This window comes from Hydra vulgaris, chromosome 13 (genome assembly GCF_038396675.1).
Source record: "Hydra vulgaris chromosome 13, alternate assembly HydraT2T_AEP".
NCBI classification, from domain to species: Eukaryota; Metazoa; Cnidaria; class Hydrozoa; order Anthoathecata; family Hydridae; genus Hydra; species Hydra vulgaris.
The window spans coordinates 55,305,968-55,322,252 of NC_088932.1; positions in this window are offsets into that span (position 1 = coordinate 55,305,968).

A 16,285-nucleotide genomic window follows, 5' to 3' on the forward strand; every position below is an offset into this window, starting at 1 on the left:
TGGCACACCGCTATAAATCTCTCACCAATCTGATACAGTTTCACTCATTACCACTCTTTGTTTTCTGTTTTTTTTTTAAAAAATCAATCCAATTTAAAATATTGCCTTTTATTCCATAGTTAGAAATTTTATATATAAGTCGATGGTGGGGCACCTTTTCGAACGCCTTTGCAAAATCTAGGAATAATATATCAACTGGATAATCATCTTCAATTTCAGTTGTAATAATATCGAAAGTTTCTAAAAGGTTTGTTAGGCATCCTTTATTTTGTACAAATCCATGTTGTTGAGGCTTTAACAGCTTGTTTTCTGTTATATAAATTATCAGCTTTTTTCTAATTATTTTCTCTATTATCTTACATTGTATCGATATTAAAGAGATAGGTCTGTAGTTGAGCGGATCTTCATTGTCTCCTTTTTTAAAAAGTGGTGTAATGTTTGCAGATTTCCATAATTCTGGCATCTCTCCTGAATGAATCGATTTCTTGAGTATTAATGACAAAGGTTTGGATAATCCTTCTGCAAAATGCTTTAGCACATAGGCACTGATGCTACCACAACCAAGTGACTTGTTTTCATTAAGTTCTAATAAATAATTATGTACAATATCTTCTTTTACTTCTTGGTCCCAGTCACATTCAAATAATTGCATTGTTTTATTGATGAAATGTGGTAGATCTTGATTTTCTTTGGCAAATACTGATTGGAAACTACAATTTAGTAGATTAGCAATGACTTTTTTTATCAGTTATTATTTTATTGTCACTAGTTTTAAGTGCTAGTAGTTTTGTATGTGTTTGATTTTTTCATTGTGCATATGCATAGAAGAGTTTTGGGTTATGTTTTACATCTTTTGCTAAGTTTATTTCATGATCAAGAGTAGATTTTTTAATTTGCTTTTTAATCATTTTATTAACTAGTTTGTATTCATTATTTAGGTTTGTATTTTTGAAGTTTGTAGCACGCACTCTGCACCATAGATTACGTTTTTTTCTAATTAGATTCTTGATTTTTATGTTGATGCATGGATTTTGGATAGAACTAGTGGGTTTAAAGTGGTGAGGAATATATTGTTTGCAAGCTTTTTCATAAACTTTTAAAAAGTATTCATAACATTGGTTTGTATTTATTTTATCAAATATTTCACCCCAATTCACTTTATAAAACATGATATTCATTTCTTGGTATTTTCCTTTTCAAAAAATAAATCTCTTATTGTTGAACTTTTTCTCACATGAATTGAGTATGTTAGTTTTCCAGTTTTTAGTCGTGACCGGGGCCGTGGTCACTATGGTCTCGGAGACCTTCTTCAAGACAGTAGCCGGATGCAATAAACATCTGCTCAAGATGAATATTTTTATTAAGATATTATTTTTAGCCGTTAATCAGCCAAACGCCAGAAGTATTTTAAATTTGAGTTAACTTCGGCTAGCCATTGCTTAGAAAAGTTAATCCTATAGGGCAAGAGAAAATGGGGCAGGTTGTACTGAATTCTGGATTGAAAAAATGTTTTTTTTTTTTTTTTTTTTTTTAAAAAAACTATGGTTTTATTTTTTTTGTAAAAATGCCATTACTTCAAACAGAAGTTATATTTAGTTAAAGTTTCATTTAAAAATAAGTGAGTTTTACTTAACTATTATCTTGGTCATGGCAAAACATCTTTTCGTGTTGAACAGTTGCTTTAATTTACAACTTTTTAAATTTTCTTTATATCTCAACTCTATCCTTTAATTTTGCTAGTTTTTGGTGTATTCGATATGATGATTATTTTCTTTTTTTTAAAGTGTTGTAAAAAATATAATTGATATTAGTTTGTGGTGTTTGTATGCTAGCATCTGTAAAAGCGTCATTTGTTTTTAAAGTCGAGTAACGTGGTGTAGTTGGTTCAAGTTTATTTTGTTCAAAGTTGATTTCAAAGTCATTTGTTTGTGTCTCTTGTTTTTCTGTAAATTAAATAGGTCATTGATTTTATTAAAGTCTATTTGTTTACATTCAAAGGCGATTTTAAAGTTATTATTGTTTATTTGTTCGCTGTTATTTTTGGTCAAGTCTTTCGTTTGTTCAATTTGTTCGTTGTTATTTATCAAGTTTATGGATTGTTCGCGTCTATCATTTGCTTGTTTTATTAATTTATTTAAATCGTTTTCATTTTTTTTACAATTTGCATTTGAAGACCTTAGTGCTAAAAGTACTTAAGTCACAAAATAGTCACTCTGAGAAAATGGAGTTTGAATATTCAAACTGACCCTGAAATCACGCAAGACATGCTAATGAATTTCTAATAACTCCTATACATTTGCATTATTATAATGAATAAAACCTGCTTATTTTAAAGCCTTACGCCCTAATCTTTTAGAAGATATGTTTAATTTATTTTTTGGACTTGAGTACTTTTTGTCCTATTAGGAGAAAAAAAAACACATAGAACTAATGTAATTTTTCAACATATTATTACAATAAAGAAATAAGTCTATTCTATATCTTCAATGTCACTCGTGTCTCCATCTATGCCATGAATATTGCTATAAAAAGTAACTCCTTCGGGAAGATTGACATAGGTTAAAAGATCACAAATGTCATGAAATTTTGCAGTTTTAACAGGCAAAAAATTTACGTATGCTCTATTAGGTTTGAGAGAAAGGAGAGTTGAAAGTTTTTTACCACATTTAAAAGTTTTTATGACATCACAACATTTTCTGGTCATTGAAATTCTACTTAGTGGTACATTGCCTCGTTCAAATTTTGCTTCTCTAAACTCGCTAATTCCAGTTACTGGTTTTATTAAAGGATCATAAGCCCTTTTAAAGTCCAGTACTTTAACAACTGGGGTTCCATCTTGGATCATGTTGTCTGTAAAAGGATGTTCCACGTAAACAACATTAAATGGTTTTCTGGTATCTGTATTCTTTACAAGCGATACCCACTGTGAAGGTAGAATTACCCTGTCTTTCATTCTTCTCCTTTTTGCAATGCACCCAAAATTACGACCACAAGGCATTCGGCTATGTCCTGGAAGGGGATACTTTACATAAGCTTGTGTTATAGAGATATTCTTATTTACCAATCTTTGTAGATAAGCAAAGATGTAACGGTTTTTATTCTGTGAAAAACAGTTATCTGTTTTTCACAGAATAAAAATCACAATCTTTGTAGTTGTAGATGTAAGACCAGAAATGTAATGATCCAAACATGAAATGACTTCATTTGGACCCTTAGCTGCAAAATGCTCAGCATACAGATACATGTGAACAGATTCATTTACATTGTCATGAATGCACAGGTTGTGAATCCAAATTTGACGCTTATAATATCCTTGTCCAATGCCAGTTAGAGGAAGCGGTAAATTTTTTTTAAAGTTCAAACAGATCACTGTAGTGTCTTTGCTTAGTTTTGCAACTTCTGTGGCTTCGTTGATTTGCACATAAAACACATCGCTTTCTTTATGTGAAGCTCATGTTGAAATTTCAGTTTATTTACAAAAATGGCATCATTAATAGGCTGCTTTTATTTGTGCCTGGAATTTTTCACATTTATCGCATATGTCACTCCTTGGAAATCTAAATTTAATATTAAATTCAAAGTTAAATATGTCAAGGTAAAGCCAGTATTTACAATCATTAGGTATAAGATCTGGGTTTGCCTTTAAAAATAGGTGACACATTTCTGCCACAGCCAGAGATGAATCCAGGTATTTTTTATGTTTGTTTTTTGATCAGCTGTAGTGGCTTTCCTGTGCAGGAAACAGTTTAACGTGATCACAAACACGATATCTAATTTCTTTAACAATTGTTTTGTGATTTTCGTGTTTACCACGACCATCTTCAATGGGAACAGTAAAGTTAAGAACTTTTCTCTTAAGCCTAGATTCCTTTACCCCATGTATTGCAAGAAACGCTGCTTTGCAAAACAGTTTGATCCATTGCAGTGACTGAATAGAAAAAGCTACTTCGTTCTTTGCCATTTTCTTTTCTAGGTCTTCGACAAATATTATTGACAGGGGTTATATTTATGCAACCCTGCAGATATATATTTTGTTCATCATGATCTTTAAGAGCAGAAAATGCAGAAAAAATCTGTTCTTTTTCAATATCTGTGAACTTAGTTAGACGTCTACAACGACATTCAATTATGGCAGGCTTCCTTGATGACTTCAGCTTTTTACCATAAGATGTGTGAGCTTCTCCTGAAATAATTTTTTTAAATTAAATATTGATTTTTTAAATGTTGTCATTTTATGTTACATAAATATTTACATGCAATTACAAAAGATATAAGTTTAGATACAAGATAGTGTTTTTTACTAATTTATTACTGCTCAGTACATTAGGAACATGTACACTTTTTGTGAGTAAGAAAAAAGTGCTGTAAAAAGTGAACACAATTTGACTACACTGTGTGTAGATAAGTGTAAAATACACTAATCTACACACAGTGTGCTTTATATAAAACTATATAAAAAATATATAGTTTTATATTATATATAATAACATTAGAAATAATAAAAAGTGTATATAACATATATTTGTATTATATATATAACATAACTGGTACTAAACAAGTTTAAATATCAATAATATATACATATATATATATATATATATATATATATATATATATATATATATATATATATATATATATATATATATATATATATATATATATATATATATATATATATATACAGTTACCTCTGACTTTAGCCAGCTTAATGCCATTTCTTTTCCACTTTGATGGTGTTAGTCTTCTTTTTTTGGCTTTGGATTTAATTTGGGTAAGATAGCGTTCGCCGTGTCCGCCATTTTTTTAAATTTATGAACTAATTTTAACAGCCGCTTGGCGGGAAAAACTAAGTTAAGGACTTTTAGCAGCGAAATTTAGGACTTAAGGGGGAAGTACCCCTTAAATTATGTAAAAATTGAAAAAAAAAAAAATTTGTTTGTTTCGGAAACAAAAATTAATAAAGAACACAATGAAATCAGGAGATATTGTAAACAATGTCAGGAAAGTGGAGTAATTTCAATTTTTTGAACCATACTCATCAAGTTTAACAATAGCAACGCACATAGCAACTATAAAGCTTCTGCTTATCTGCTTATTTCAGAGGCTCACATAAAGTTATAAATCTGCTCATAATAAAGGCTTTTTTTTACTTTGTTTTTACTTTAATTATCTACTTTGCTTAAATTAAATTTGACTCGATTGCCTCTAATTATTTCAGTTTTTAAACATTCTTAAAATGCAAATATTTACTTTGTTATGAGTTGTTAAGTGTAATAAGAACATATTTTATCAAATTTTAATAAAAATTAGTCTTAATTATGGGAAGAAAAGATAGAGTCAAGCAAAAAACTAGAGTTACTGGAAAGAAAAGAGTTTTTTGTGGTAACCAACACACTTTATCATCACCAACATCAATGACAAACTCAAAAAAATATTCAGACATTGATACTAGTTCTTCAAGATCAGCCAACAAGATTGAATATATTAAAAATGATACTCCAAATAAAAATGATGAAAAAATAAATGGTTATAGAGTAATTGATGTTGAAATTTTAAACACTATATTTGAATCTTTATGTTGTCCACAATGTATTAACGACAATAGCTTGGTATTGAAAGAAAACTTTGTGAAAAAAAAAGGATATGCTTCGAATTTAATATGTTGCTGCAGTGTTTATGGATATAGAAAAGATTTCTATACATCTAAAGTTCGTAACCGCACTCATGATATAATCTACGTATTGTATATAGCATGAGATCAATTGGGCAAGGTTATTCAGGACTTGAAAAGTTTTCTGCATCAATAAACCTCCCAAGTCCGATGAGTAAAAAAAATTACAATGGTTCTGTAAAGGTTTTTACTGACGGTGTTACTACAGTTGCTAAAGAAACAATGCTCCAGGCTGCAAAAGAAATAAAAGGTAATAGCAACAACATTGATGATACTGGAGTATCAACTGATGGAACTTGGCAACGTAGAGGATACAGTTCACTGAACGGAGTTGCGACAACATTGTTAAATGTTGAGCCAATGAGTAGACTTTGTAAGGAATGTCAACTACGCAAAGATAAAAAGTCTAAGAATTCAGAGAGCTACAAAAATTGGTACAAATCTCATAGTTGTAACGTAAATTGTATTGGCTCAGCAGGAAGTATGGAAGTGACTGGTGCCAAACGCATATTTAGTAGATCTGTCAAAGAATACGGATTGCAGTATATTAAATTTTATGGAGATGGTGACAGTAAAAGTTATCCAGCTGTGAAATTTACTTATCCTGGTGTTGAGTTTGAAAAGTTAGAATGTGTTGGGCATGTTCAGAAACGAGTATGGACACGTCTAAGAACATTTAAAAAAAACATGAAAAACCTCTGTGGCCGTGGAAAGTTAACAAACAGTCTTATTAACAAGCTTCAGAATTATTATAGGATTGCGGTAAGAAGTAATAAAAACAATCTACAAGGCATGAAGAAATCCATTCATGCTACACTTTTTCATGTTGCCTCATCAAAGGAAAATAACTAGCACACTCACTGTCCAATTGGTGAAAACAGTTGGTGCAGATATCAGAAAGATAAAGCAACTGGCAAATCAACGTACAAACCAGGTGGAGGACTTCCACTATCAATTATAAAACATTTAAAACCAATATATGCAGATTTAAGTGAGGAGTTTTTGTTACGTAAATGTTTGCATGGGCAGACACAAAATCAAAACGAAAGTCTAAATGCAATGATTTGGGATCGAATCCCGAAAACAAAGTATGTCAGCCTAACACAGTTAAAATTTGGAACATATGATGCTGTAGCAAACTTTAATATTGGGAGAAAAAGTTCTCTTTTAATTTTAAACAGTTAAACATGACTCCTAGGAAATATACATCAAGTTTGTGCGATAATCAAAATCGAAAACGTATTTATTTAGCTGGATATAAAAATCTAGAGTCATCCAAGAAGCGGCGAAAGGTTCTACGAGGGTTGTCAAAAACATCAAAGGACAAATATGAAAACTTTGAAGGAAGTCAGTATGCCCCGGGGTCATTCTGAAACTTTATTTTAAACATAATTTAGTTCTATTTTATATTTTTTGTGAAATTTTAAATTTTTTTTTCTGTTTTTGCGTTTTTCTCAAAACAAGGTTTTTAAATGCCCTGGCTGTGATAACTTTGGAACTGCTTGGTGTTTAATGATGAAATTTTCAGTAATTGTCCTATTTTATACCTTCTGTGATTTGAACCTCCACTTTTATGAAATACTTGACAGAACACGTTCTACACCTATTTCAGTTGCCTAATTTTGACCAAAATTCATTAAACGACAGTATATTTGTCCCCTGAAGAACTAACTGTCATATTTTTCATAAAATTTTAGGTTCAGATCACAGTTCAAAGTATTAGTTAAAGGGAATTGCAGTATGACAGTTTGAATATATGTAGTTCTTCGAATAAGTTAGCCGGGGCATTAACTGTTCTTTGGTTATTTTTTCAATATTATCTTGGTTACCATGGCAACAATGCACAATTTAAAAAAATTTTATTCTGAAATATAAAATTTTGACATTATATATTGTTTAAAATCAATTTTACTGTTTGAACATGAGTTTTAACATTTTTGGGGTACTTCCCCCTTAAGTACTTTTTGTCCATATTATTGTATAATTCTTCTTTTTGGTATGTGTAAAAGAGGGGCTTAGGTGCATTTTTAAATGTTGCAATTTATCCAGTACAAAGGGCTTAACCGTGTTAGAAAAAATTACTAATTAACTCAATTTCGTCAAAATGTGAAATCGCTTTAAATTTTTAGCACATGCTAATTGAATTTCAAGCGCTTTTTTTGTGTTGTTTTTAATCTTTATGTTATTGCGCGATTTATTAAGTTACATATATCACGTGAGAAAATATTGACTTAATTCAAAAAGAGCACAAAATGTTATATTTAAAAGTGATGTGATTAAATGTCTCATGTTACATAAAAGTTTTTATCGTTATTTCATTGCGTGATTATAAGGCTACATATATCACGCGATAAAATAATGACTTAATTCAAAAGAGCACAAAATGTTATATTTAAAAGTGATGTGATTTTATGTCTCATGTTACATAAAAGTAAATGAACAAATATTGATAATATATTGAAAAGAAATGTTATTAAAATGTTGAAAAAAGAGCCTAAATTTTGGCTTTTTTTTTTTAAAAAAAAAGAGCACAAAATGATACTATTTTGAGAAAACAAAAAAAATATTTGTATTTTTGCATATATTTTTTGTGCATAAAAAGACCTTTTGCGATTGAAGAAAGTTATAAAAAAAATTTATAACTTTCATTTATTATAAAATGTAAAAAAATTGAAAATTATTTAAACTGAGTTATATTTTAGTAAGTTTTAAAAAAAAAGAAAATGTCACTTTAAAAAGCTTTGTGAATAAAAAGTTTTTTTCGGGCATGTTTTCAAAAATTAAAAAGTTGTAAAAGCAGTACCTAATTTGGTTAGATTTTTATTATTTTTTGAAATGTTCGTATGAGAAAAAAAATATTTAATACTTTTTTTTCCATCCTTGTTTTCAGCATTAAGTTATTGAGCAGTGTATTGAAGAAAAATATACGTTTGAACGTTATTTTTCTTATTGCGCTGCTATTGACATTGATTGTCAATAGCAGCGCATGATTATTCAAGTTGTATTGTCAAAGAACAATTTTATCAAAAACTTTACGACTCTGTTCCTTTTTATAAACTACTAATTGACTCTTTGAAATTCACAATTCCAAGATTTTTACTGTATTGGTTAGTTTTTATTTTAAAAAAATTTTTTATTACAACGTTGGCAGATTGTTATAAAGATTTAGTAAAAAAACATGACTCAATATCCAGAACAATTATTTTTCAAATTTTTAAATAATCAATTTGAACCTCAAAATATGTTTGAAATTTTGATCACTTTGGGAGCGCACGAATCAGTTTATAACAGAAGTTTATAACATATTAGAGAAGTTTTAAAAAAAAAGTATATAGAGGAGTTAAACGAAAACGCAATGAAGGACAAAGTTTATCGCAATGTAAGAAGAATGGCAACTTGTTGAATCGATGAAAAAAGAAAATGATGAGGGTGAAATGGAGTTCTTGGAGAAGTGAGGTTTTAAGTTATTGGGGTGGTGTGTTCAATGTGATTTGTAAAGATTTTAATCATTATAAAATGGATATGGAAACCATGACTGAGGATGAACTTTTCAATCGTCTTCATCAATGCTATAAATTTCGTTACAATAACGGTAGCGAATGTTATCATGTATATAATGCAGTGCGCTCTTATTTGAAAAAGTTGATTCAGCCCTTTAGCAAATGGAATTGTCATCTTGATAAATTGATAGATTTTTTCATTTGGGAAAATCCAATAGATGTTTTTACCAACAGTTTCGGCAAGTCGCCCTTGGTGATTACTCTTTTAAATGTGGATTAATATGCATTAGATTTGAAATGTTGTCAAGTTTCGCATACAATGAAATAGCATTTTGATTTGTCTTATTTTTGGAGCGCAGACGATATTGAACGTTATAAAAAATAAACATTTGGAAATGTTCTAGTGGATCAATAACAAATGAACAAGCTTTTAAAGTATTTAGTTGAAAAAAGCCATTTATTTATCAGCAATAAGCATAAGAGAAAATTTGACTGTGCTATATTAAGATCCCAATCGTGTTTAGAAGAGGAGATCAAAGGACAAGATGTAAGGGTTAAAGAAAATTATTACGGATACGGACGACTGATTATATGAAAAAATGCCTTTATTTGAATGAAATATTTTTATTTTATAATTTGTTGTATTTACTATTTTTTAAATAATTCATTTTGAGATAAAAAATATTTTTTTATATTTTAATGACATGATTAGGCAATTTGAAACATTTATTTGAATAACAATTTGAAATATTCATTTTGAATAAAATATTTTTTATTTATAATTTGTTCTATTTTCACTATTTAAATAATTCATTTTAGATTAAAATATTTTTCATAATTTAATGACATGACTAAGCAATTTTTTGATAATTTTAAATATGAAATTGTAAATGTTTTTTAACAATTTTTAATGTGTAGCACAAAGATATTGTAATTATAATAATTACAATATCATTGGTGTAGCGTGATACAAATAAACAAACATATAAGTATATAAGTTTGAGTATACATAGTTTGAATGCATCCGATGTTATCAATTTCTGCAAGCACAAGATTGAATTATTATCATTAGCAGTCAAGATAAACGTGTTCCAATCAACGTGATTTTTTGTGTTTACTAGATTTCATTTTAATTTTGCATGTAACTTAAAATTATTTCAATTTACTTTATATTTGAGAATGTCCAGAATAAGCTCCGAGATAGCTGAAAAACCTGAAAATATCAAAGCCTGGACAAAAAATCTAGTCCACTTTGAGAAATCAAAATCAACAAGATCTCACATACACAAAGTTTTGCAACTACTTGGCATTATGAATAAAATGCCAAAAGCTTATTCTGTTATTTGTCGGTATAATTACTTATCAAATTTAGAGAAGTCAGTGTATTCCAGATGTAAAATGGTTGGCGCAGAATTATCTGATTTATGGCTTAAACTGAGTTTACCAAAAATTAATGAAAGGTCTATAACAAAAAAAGTGGAAATTCTTATTAAGAAATATCATTCTGTTTAAAAATCCAAACAGTGTTTTGAAGAAAAGTGGGATTATTTATTTGATATAACCAAAGTGAATGGTAACTGGCTTAGCAATGAAGATAAAGAATTTTATATATTACAGGTGAAAACTGATGGTCAAGCTGGTTATTGCACATCAAAAAATGTTAAAGTACATCCATCTAAAGCTGGCAAGAAGAGAACTATCATAGCTGAAACAGGTACAGTAGAGGTCAGTGATGACAATAAAGGAGACAATAAACAAGATGATGAGCAAGATTCTGATTATAATCCGCCAGGCCAAAAAACAAAGAGGAAATATGAGAACACCACTGTTGCTGTTAACTTAGTTAAGAAGTCAAAACTAAGTATTAAGAGATCAGCAGAAGTTTGCAAAAAATTATCTGAATGTGGTGTTAATGTGCAAGCACCATCCAAATCTGAGGTTTATAGAGCTACAGTGTCAGAAGCTCAAAAAATGGAAAAGCATATTATTAATCATTTAAAAAATGATGATTGGGTGTTGCATTTTGATGGTAAAAGAATTTTCGGGATTGAGTATCAAGTCTTGATTTTAAAAAATGCAGAAAAGGAGGTCAAGTTAGCCATTTTGAAACTGGATGATGGTAAAGCTAATAGTGTTTACAGTGGAATAGCTGAAGTGCTAGATAAATTTCAACTATGGAGTAGTATTAAAGTTATAATATTTGATACCACAAGTGTTAATACTGGAAGTAAAAATGGAGTTGTAAGCCAACTTCAAAGAGAATTTAAAAGAAAAAATCTTGAACCAGTTCAATTTATTGGTTGTCAGCATCATGTGTTAGACACAATTTTGAAGCATTCCATGAATGAAATTTTAGATGAAGGAAAAAGCTCATCACCAGAAATACATTACAAATTTATTGTAAACCTGCAAAAAAACTATGAAAATTTAAAATCAAACTTTAAGCAAGGTAAAAAAATTTGTAAAGTAAAGACTAATAAATGGAGAGATGATATGGACTTTTTGTTTGAGTTGGTACAAAGTTACCGATACATGAAGGTGAATGGTAGCTATCCGGCTATAAAATTCAAAAGTCTGCCATCATTGAACAATGCCAGATGGAATTCAAAAGCAATCTATGCTCTTCTGGCATATATTTTAAATGAGTCGAATAATAATCAACTTCGCATGGTTTGTGACTTCATTACATCAGCCTGGTCTGATATATGGTTTTCTGACATGCAATACTTAGAACATAATTTTAACAATTTAGAGCAAGCAATAACTTCAACTGCAGCCATGAAAACCTTGAAAACATTTTGGTCCCAGGAGCCCAGTCGCATACAAGGAATTCAGAGATCTAATATCTGTGCAGAAAGAGCCATAAAAATTATGCAAGAAATTTATGCAAAAGATATTGACAAGATGAACTTCAGATTTATTCTGCACAACAACTTTTAAATTGCACAAACAATTGATCTTTGTATATTAATGAACAGAAAGTTTTGTAAAAACAAATTGCTATTTTTCTGTTAATTTGTCGATTTTTACGTTATATTTTTTTACTTACGGGGGACATTTTTGAAACTTTAGTCAGTAAAACTTTTGCAATTGGTAATCTCATGTAGAATGTCTGATTTTGGCACTATACCCATGTATAGTTGTAAAAAAATCAACCCCCTATTGAACATATTGGGAAATATTCCTTCAGTGAGGACCCCTACTATTTTTCAATAATTCGAGTTTTTAATTGCGGTCAACACGGATGCAATAGTAATATGCACTGCCCTACAGCAAAGGTTTACATAAAAAAATTTAAAAGATAATGGTCATATCAAAAGTAAATATTTGATAGCTTTAATTATAAATAAAATAATTATTCCAACGCAAAAAATAAACTTATAAATTAATTTATAAATAAAAAATATAAATCAAATTATATGTGCAATTATTTTTAAATAATTTTAATTTTTTTGTTTATTTGTTTATATATATTATCTTTTTTTGTTTATTTGTTTATATATATTATCTTTTTTTGTTCATTTGTTTATATATATTATCTTTTTTTATTTTTTATTGAAAAAATGCACTTTACTGTGACGTAATGTATCCTACTAATTGTTTAAAATGTTGTAATTTTTTTTAATTGTAAAAATTGAATTTTAAAATTGAATAAAAAAATAATTGTTTTAAAATGTATTTTATTCTATAATAATATTTTATTTAAATGAATGTTTCAAAATTCATAATGTAGTAATAATTTTTTCAATTCTCTTAGTTCGTTTCTTTGCTCGATAGGCATAACGTCAAATTGTTCTATATTTCTCAAAGCTTGAAGTTTTTCCATAAAATATCTTTGTTGATCTTCTTGTTGGTAAGTGTTCATTAAACCTGATTTTAAAATATCGGGTAAATTTTTCAAATCTCCATTGGTGAGGAGGGGTGTTGCAGGATCTTTGACGCGAAGTAAATTTAACTTGGATAAAAATGCGAGCAATGTATTGTTCTTTTCGATATCTTTTTTGAATGCGTCTATATTTGGGCTAGAGTGTGGCGATAGTTTTTTCAAGTTGAGCGAATCTGCTAATCTTTGTGAGTTGGCGAGGCGGTTATTAATATTGAAATCTTTTTTAAATAGCGCTTTTGTGATTTTATCTGCAAAAGGCCAAAACATTAAGTAAAAAATGCACTCAAGTTGACAATGCAATCTTCCTTTGTTCTATTATCGCCAACATATATAAAGTACTGTTTGAGAATTGCATCTATCATATCGATATCAATGTCTTGGGGGTCAACTATAAACCGTTTTTCCATGAGCAAAAAAAGTTATTAGAGTATCCACGGTCCGCATAGGGATGAATCATAGTCTTAATAACGAAAATTATTATATGCAATATTTACACTTTGTTAAAAATGCGTTTGTGTATTACGAAAACAAAAATTGGAGAACCATTCGTCTTGGGAATCGCAAAGAGAAAAACTTTTCAAATGTTTCGTGTAGAGATAATCGTTATAGTTGAGTGACATTGAACTCAAAGTTTGCGTTAGGGGTTGTGTAATTGCATACTCAATTAGATCTGGATTTGTTTGCACGCTAAGTGGTATTTGTTGCAAGAAACTTGTTTTTTTCAAGAGACAGTGTTTTTCAAAAACTGTCAAAACAAAAGAGACTATTTACATTTAATTTGAGCATCAGACGCCAATGGGTTCCATCATTTTTTCGAGAATCGCTATTATAAATAAAAAAATCTCCCACTTTTATTGGTTCTATTAGCGTTTTGTTGATTTCATCAAAAGCATAAACTCCTTTAAAAGTTGAAAATGTATTTCTGCAAAATATTTCCAGACTCCAGTTGGTGCTCATTTCTCTTGAAGAACTCCGTTGATTAAGATATTGTAGATGACATTGACAATTTCTTTATAAAATGTTTTTGTATTTTCAATTTTAATTTCGCCTCTTAAAAGGCGCTTTGAGAAACCATTTGGAATCATCACTTCGAAAGCTTTCATATTTTTTTATGACAGCCATGGAGAGAGTAATAGAATCTGAAATGCCATCCACATTGTTGCCTTCTTCAACTTTACACATGTGATTGTTGGTATTTTCGATACCGTTTGAAATTCGATACATATTTAAAGGACAGTTGACATAGGTTTCATTTAAAGTTTCAATTCTTTTTTTAAAGTAACTCCTTGATCCAATTCTGCCCCATTTGACTCGAGGAGAAGATTTGAGGTTTCAAATTTCTTCTTATGATTTTCGAACATATAATGTGAAGATTTCTTGATTTAAATCATTCACAATTTCTGTTCAAAATGCCTTGCGTTTAAAATCTTTATTGTCAGCTTCAATAATTCTTTCGAGTATTTTAAAGCGACCATCTTTTTTCATTTTAACAGAAACATTTTCAAAATCCATTTTTTTAAATTGATCTAGCAACAAGCACAAGGTGCATGTTTGTATTTGAATTGATAAATGATTTATTTATTTCATGTCGACTTCAAAACGTTCACTTGATCGACAATTGTAATTTGTACAATCATAAACTATATTTTGTTTGTTTGTATCATAGTGTTTTTTCGTTTTTCCTTAATAAGACGATAAGTTGTTTCAATTTGCTACAGAACAGTATGCTTGATATTTAAAAAAAAGATCATCTCTTTTTTGATAAGAAAAACGCAAAAAAGATTTTATTAATGTGGTAAATGCTTAAAATAGAACAACTATAAATATTAAAAAATTGCAAATAAAAAAGATAAAAATTAGAAACAGATTTTTTTTTTTTTTAAAATGACTCAAGCAACTCAAGCTATTGTTGATTTACAAACAAGATTTTTAAGACTCTTTGAAAAAAAGTTTTGAAAGAAAGATGGAATTGATAGAAATCACGATCACGAACATGCAACATGGAAAAATAATGTGCGTGGGCGATGCGTGCCCCTACCCGAACCAAGAAATATATATGTTGTATCTAAAAATATAAAGTTTATATAAGATATAAGCTTATATAAGATACCATGTTGAGTTCAACTTTAGGAGTTTGCGGTTTTGGCGCTTCAATGATGCAAGACAATGATGAAGAGGGAGATGACGATGACGACGCAAGATTTTAAGAAAAAGCTTTATTTTTTAAAATATGTAGCTCATAACAAAAAAAAATATTTTGTTATTAAAAAAAAATTTTTCTTTTATAATTTTTTCAGAAAAATACATTATTTTGCGCTTTTAAGTCCACTTTGAACTGCATATCCTGTAGCTCCACCAATACCCACCAATATAGATGATTTGGCTATGGCGGCAGCAATAGAATTTGGCTATACATGTTTGTAATATTTAGTTGACAATAATTATAAAAAATTTGTTAAATATTTTTACACGTTAATAATTATGAAAAAATTTGTTACTCTTTCTTATCTATTAAAAACTTTATTAAGAACAAATTCATTTTTTATTAATAACTTAACAAAAAATTAAAAAAAAAAAAAAAAACATTTTTTAAATTATTAAAAACTTTAAATTATATTTAAATATTATAAAACATTTATAGTGATATTCAAACCTTGTGACCAAACAACACTAATCATTTACCTTAACTCCTTGATTTGTTTCTTTACTTTGATCCTTTACTTCTGATCATGCAATGATCTCTATAAATCTTTCATCTTATACTTTTTTTTATGACTCACCCTATTATCACACTACTTACTACTACCCTAAAGCTGATTGGGATTCTTTTTGTGATATTCTTCGTGACAGTCCATGGATTTCTTTTCTCTCTCTGATGATAAATGTGCCTCATAGGTATTTTCAAAATCTCCTCTTAAAAATAAAAAATAAAAATTGGTTTTAAATGCAGTAGTATATAAGGGGTAAACAGATTCTATCGGCCACATTTGAAGCCCTTTGTTATGACTTAGGGTTTATTAATAGTAATGAGGCAATTGCTTGGGCTAATACAAAGTGTACTGAGTACTGTCTATGCTTTGAATCAAGTCCTTTAACAAATTTAAAAGTGAATAAAGTACCAAAAACTATAAAACACAAAAACATTCATCATCACCGAGTTCTCTAAACCTATTATTCACTAATATTCGTGGTCTTTAAAGTAACTTTTCTTCTGTTGAGTCTTAT